General features: G+C 38.0%; 1 long non-coding RNA gene across 1 annotated transcript; it reads left to right on the top strand.

The window, feature by feature from the left end:
- The first annotated feature begins 4,160 nt into the window (after positions 1–4,160).
- Positions 4,161–5,740, top strand: LOC111264722 (uncharacterized). The gene is made up of 2 exons (XR_002683032.2): positions 4,161–4,558; positions 5,517–5,740. It is a non-coding gene; the product is annotated as an uncharacterized LOC111264722 (long non-coding RNA).
- Positions 5,741–5,953: the final 213 nt, after the last annotated feature.

Here is a 5,953-nt window from a genome sequence, read left to right on the forward strand (position 1 = left end):
GGGATAGCGTGTGCACAATATCGCTTATTCATAAGGAACAAACTGGCAGAAGTATTCAATTGATTATATGGCATTTCACTCAATACGGCGTCTATTACTGTAAATTCAACTCACCCAGCCGTCACAACAACGGAAACAGACAACTTGCTATTGATGACGAACTGACTAGGACAAAAGTAGGTTGAATTGGTACATTAGGTCAATCAGGGAATAGGACTATAGTGTAGTAGCACACTTCATAGATGATATCTGCAATACAGATTGCGCTAGTATGCCATGTTTAAAAACAAGGATCGATTGGACCTATGTTAGATTATTTTCACTGCATACGTTGCACCTGCAAAACGGACGGCAACCTTTTTGTCCAGCTTCGGATAAAGAACAAACAATCTTTCTTCATTGATCTTCGTTATTAAACTTTTTCAATGGGGATCGCGCTTGAGCATAGATGTATAACGCCTATAAATAATATTAGATTATTTATTCAGATAATCCCCTAAAGTTTGTTATTTATACCGTTATTTCAGCGCTGCTGGTCGGAAAGCGTTATTACGCAAGGCCCATATGAAGCAATTAGAATCGGCAGACTTACCGTGATACGACTATCGTAAGTTGATTTCATGAATAGAATGATGACAGTAACGAGTCACACAGCGTGCCTTCAGTTATTCGTGTGAGCGCAACAATTGTCCAACGATTGCAGGTGGTCTTCATAATCGTTTTTATGACGGGCTGAAGATCCACACTGCACACTTACTTCTTTGACCTGTTCGCATAAGAGCTATTGTGACGACGTGACTTATCTAGTATTTTTCTCCTAATCATTACGAGCGAATTCAAGTGATTAATATGTCGATTGTGTGTGTTTTAGCAATCAAACTTGTAAAATTCTAATAGGTGATTGGCTCGATTGTGTGTGTTTTAGCAATCAAACTTGTAAAATTCTAATAGGTGATTGGCTCGATTGATTATACTTTTTTGCTATACATTAGTTATTAAACGTGTCCTTAGATTATTGATATTAGTAATTAAAAAAAGTCATGTAGATTTAGCTGAGGTAATCCCTCAACACCATCTCTCATGACAGCCAACCAAATGAAAGATATGGTTTGTTGCGTGATTCAGTCTTGTTTTATACAGAAATTTTGATAAGGAGCCCATCCCCTTCATCAAATGCGTAAACGTAAATAGGACTCACATATACGAGATGACATGTCTGTTATCCACGTCCGTTTACCTTTGCGGGGTAATGCGACGAAATCTGAATGTTTTCCATTTGTCGTAAGACACTAATCTCTGACTAAGTCTGTTTGTCCATTTTTACATATCGTAAGAGGCAATGTCGGCATTCTTGTAGCATTATGGCATATGTTATCGATTAGTCGATATGCTTTGTTACGTAAGAGTCGCAGTACGGTATCACCCTGTCTGATCCTGTCGGGCTTTTCGGAAATGTTCAGATTTGATCCTTGTCTGACATATATTTGAGGCGTGCCTAGTTAATGCAATAAGAGCGTTTATCTTCATTACGAATATTATCTGTATGATTTGCAATGGCTGAGTATACATACTTTAGTTACTTGGAATCCTGGTCGCTTAATCAATGAACACCGGTTTATAGCCATTCTGCCGGTGCACACCCGCTTTACTCAAAGTCAATAAACACCATTTTCGCAAAAGCAGGCTCAGCAAAAACGATTGTATACAGGATGCCTGTTTATAGTCCTTCCTTGTAGGTCCTAGTAGTATAGAATAGGGCATAGGGAAAGAAACTATGGTTTTTTAGGAAGACTAAATGTCTTTAGTCAACTTGGATACTTACGATACGTATAAACAGATATAGTAAATAGTATATAACAAACAATGATCTGCCTCTGATGACATCTTACATGGTCTTACTGATAACAACATACTGGAAATATGTTGTTTGCGGACAATGACTATAAATGTAATAAATATTAAGTAAATAACGTATATTTCTTAATGACCTATTTTGACTGTGAAACTGGAATAAACCCGCTGTCTTTGTTTTGTTTCGACAAATCGCAGAAAAACAAATAGAACAACAACATAACTCATTCATCTGGGTGTAATCGAAACACAGATATTCACAGTTTGTGTTAATATTACGCTACAACGGATTAGAGCTGTTTGCGAAAAGAGAAGGTGCCTTATCAGGTGCCATAACATATGTCTCTATAGCACATGTACTAACGAACTTTTTAAATGACCAGATGTCTAAGTATTTGACTATAAGATATTGTAACAGACGTTTTTAAAAACGATTCAAAATTGTGTGTTTTTGTTTGTGAAAATCGCTATGGAAGTACTGTGTTCAGAACAGTTTCTTTATGATTTTTCCAATCTAATGAACTGCTTTATGCAAGGAAATCATCTGCATTTCGTAAATAACTGAAGGCTCTTTAACTTTCGTTTGGAAGGATATCGTTAAAAATGGTCCGCATGTAGCTACCAATATGCGACTTTTCTTCCACATCCGTGACCTTTATCCGTCATATACGTTATGGAGAGACACAGCGTCCCAGATCCTTTGTTTCGTTGAGTTAGGGGGCGCTTTAGCTATTTTCACATGGATAAACAGCATAGCATATACGAGAGCTGCTATAAGGCGAGGTGAGGTCAACCACACGACGCATTGGAAAGCGGGAACTCAGAGAGAATTTTGCAAGAGCGCGCGTCAGGGACGAAGATGATGTTAAGATGAAGTGAACGAAGAACCGCTTAGCCGTGGTAGAAGCTGCCGAGCGGGCGGGCAGGGTAGAAGCGTCTTCTCGAGCGTTAACGTTAGCAGCAGGGGATTGACGCAGCTATGTCGTTATGTCGCGCTACCGATGTTACACAATCCTTTGTCGGGTACCACAGTATAGTACTTCGCCTCCGCTTCGCTTCAAAGGTGACAGTTATAGACAGCAACATAATGGCGGGGGCAAAGGAAGAATAATAGACTTTGTCACATGGCAGAAAGAGATTTTCTGGGTCAGAGGTTTCATCCACTACTACTGCTACCACTAGGACTATCATGGGAAAAACAAAACATCCACCGCTACCAAAACTACACGATAGATTGAGTGAGAAATGACCCATATCATCTTTGCTTAATTCACGTACTCCGTTACACATTTCAATTCGGTTGTAAAATGCGGGGTTAGAAAAAAAAAGAGATTTCGTCTGACATGACGCACTGGCATCATCGATCACGTTTTTCATTCCTCTTCGCGTCATTTGAATGTTACTTTTCCAAAAAGGTTGAAATAGTTATCCATACAAGGCAGTAGCTAAAGGAGAAGGAGGCTGTATGGGCTTGAAACAAAGCGTAGGCTAACATTGCTTAGTTTCGCAATTCCAATTCGTTTCAATCTATTTTCAGTATTTGAGCTAGGCATGATACGATGGGCACGTAGGGTCACAATAGATTGCGAGCGACAATGAGTACCATTGAATTTAATATGACGCTATTAGTACAATAGCATAGGGCTTAGCGGTGTTCAGCTCTCTGGTTGGCTAAGGATGCTCATTAAGAGATCGTCTTATACTTGCTTGCTAAGAATCTGCATAAAACGCAAAGTACTAAAATCAAACTATCCACACGCTGGCACATGTGTATAGCGTCAATCAAACGTACCACAGACGCCTTTACATAAGACAACTCGATGTGCTGTTAGATCAGATACAAAAGATAATATTGTCATACCATAAAAATTATATATAAGTAACATTAAGCACATACGATTATTCTAGTAGACATGGCGTCAGTTATGACGTGTCCACATGCTACATTAATGACGTGAATATTTACAACTATCTAGTTTACAAAATACGTGTGCACGATGCTCTCTTTAGACCAATCGTTGTCATAGTGAAACATTAACAGTTAATTATAATAATTGATTGATAAAACAATCGATAATAGTAGCCGATGTTGTTATATATTTGATGATGGAGCCTATCTATACGCACGTGTTAACGTATCGCATTTGGCTTTAAAGGAGCCATGACAAGATCGTCTGCTCCAAACTGTATCTGGACCCCAATTGGCTTAACATACATACAACTAATAATCCTCACCCACACCTTCTTTCACCGAATACCGAATATAAGACGGTTCCCGCCGATTTATCGGCCAAAAGCTAGCCCGAAGTTATCACGCCTTAAGTAGATAGAACGATATCCGCGTGTGAGCACTCATGATACTGGGCATTTATTTACACGTTGGAGCAGTACACTGTATACATTTCTGCTCTTCGAAACAGCCGTCAATAAATGATTGCCGGCGCAGTGCTCAAATCCAGGCCGTCTCCCCCTTTCCGTTCGCCATTTTGTACCGTGGACGATTCAACTATAGCCCGACTATAGCTTATGCATTACGTCTCTTCAAGAACGTATTAGATATTAGGCAGAAAATGCTTTCTACCTTTTTGAGGACTCAAAATATTCCTCAGAAGACAACTTTGGATCGGGCTTACATCATACACACATACAATGAACAACTGCAGTCACTAAGACGTGCGAGGAAGGGTGATTAGCGATAATGTGGAACGTAAGTCAACGTTACGTACAGATGGCGACTATTTTAGAGTTTTCTTTACACGTAGATTTTATGGACCATAATTCTACTAAAAATGTTTTGCTGTATATATAAGCCAGTTTTCAAAACATTTTAATTTGGGTTTTTGCTGCTATGCCGTAGGTCTGTTCAATTGTGTTTATAATATCTGTATAAGTGATTTTCCTTAGCCGGCCTTAGTGACACTCCGCATCTCCACGTATTGTTGAAAGGAACAGTAGAAAAAGGCAACGTTTATACAGCTTTATAGACTAAAGCCAGGCTTTACCTATACTATTTATCCTATATTTGTATAGATACAGGAGTATGGTTATTTCCTAAGCTATAGCCACTTTAAGGGGTTTATAGATAGGCACAGTCTAGTATTAGGTACTCAATTATTAAGAAGATGGTGGCCATAGCAGCACAATATTCAAAGGTTATATTGCATGGATCGCCGTAATGTCTGTATACGCAGTGCTATGGCAGGCCATAATAGACAAAAAGCTTTCCTAATAACAAATACACGTTCTGCTCTAATTGAAACGTGTGAGAACGTACTTATGGGTGAATTTTCGTACATCAATTATTGAATAAAACTGACGACAATTTATGTGCCAAAGGCCCACGTCGAGTCGATAGCGTGTTAAGCACAAATAGGCTTATTTAGTTCAGAATATTAACAATTTTATATTGTATCAACATGGTGGTGGTTAACTGAAATAACCTCGGCCTTAAGTATATATAAACGAATACATACCCCCTTTATCAGAAGAGCTAAAGGAGTTTATTTTTATCGATAATTATTGGCCAACAACAATTGAACAATAGAATAAAAACTTGTTTTACTACCTTATTTCTATACGATTTGTGTAGAATTGTCTTCGGATCAGCTATAGCTGTAATTTATTATACGTAGAATATTAAATATAACGTGTTTTTTTTTTTTTAGGTATGCGAAGATATATAATCGTTCCTATATCTACTGTGTGTAAGAGGATGGTTTATTCTATTATGCCAAATTAAGCTTTTACCAAAGGGAGAGCTATGATCTATTACGTGCAGCGTTACCATGAATTTTTCCTTCGGCCTTTTGTGAAACTATTGAGCATGAGAGCAAAACGTCATCAGCACTAGCGTATTGATTAGAATCAATAAACAAATCTTATTGTTTAATTGGTTGGGGTCTCATTGATTGGGTCTCACCTAAGTAAAAATTGCATAAAATGAGTTACAAGTTAGAGGAAATTATAGATTGTAATAAATTAAACGAACTACATTCAAGAGGAGCTTGGGATATACTTAACGTTTGAGTGGATTTTGTTCCATAGCATCGTTATTAGTCTAGTTTTTATTTCTTGGTACAATTTTTTTTTTCGGATACAAATA

The sequence above is a fragment of the Varroa jacobsoni genome, unplaced genomic scaffold, assembly GCF_002532875.2.
Source record: "Varroa jacobsoni isolate VJ856 unplaced genomic scaffold, vjacob_1.0 scaffold_889, whole genome shotgun sequence".
NCBI lineage: Eukaryota > Metazoa > Arthropoda > Arachnida > Mesostigmata > Varroidae > Varroa > Varroa jacobsoni.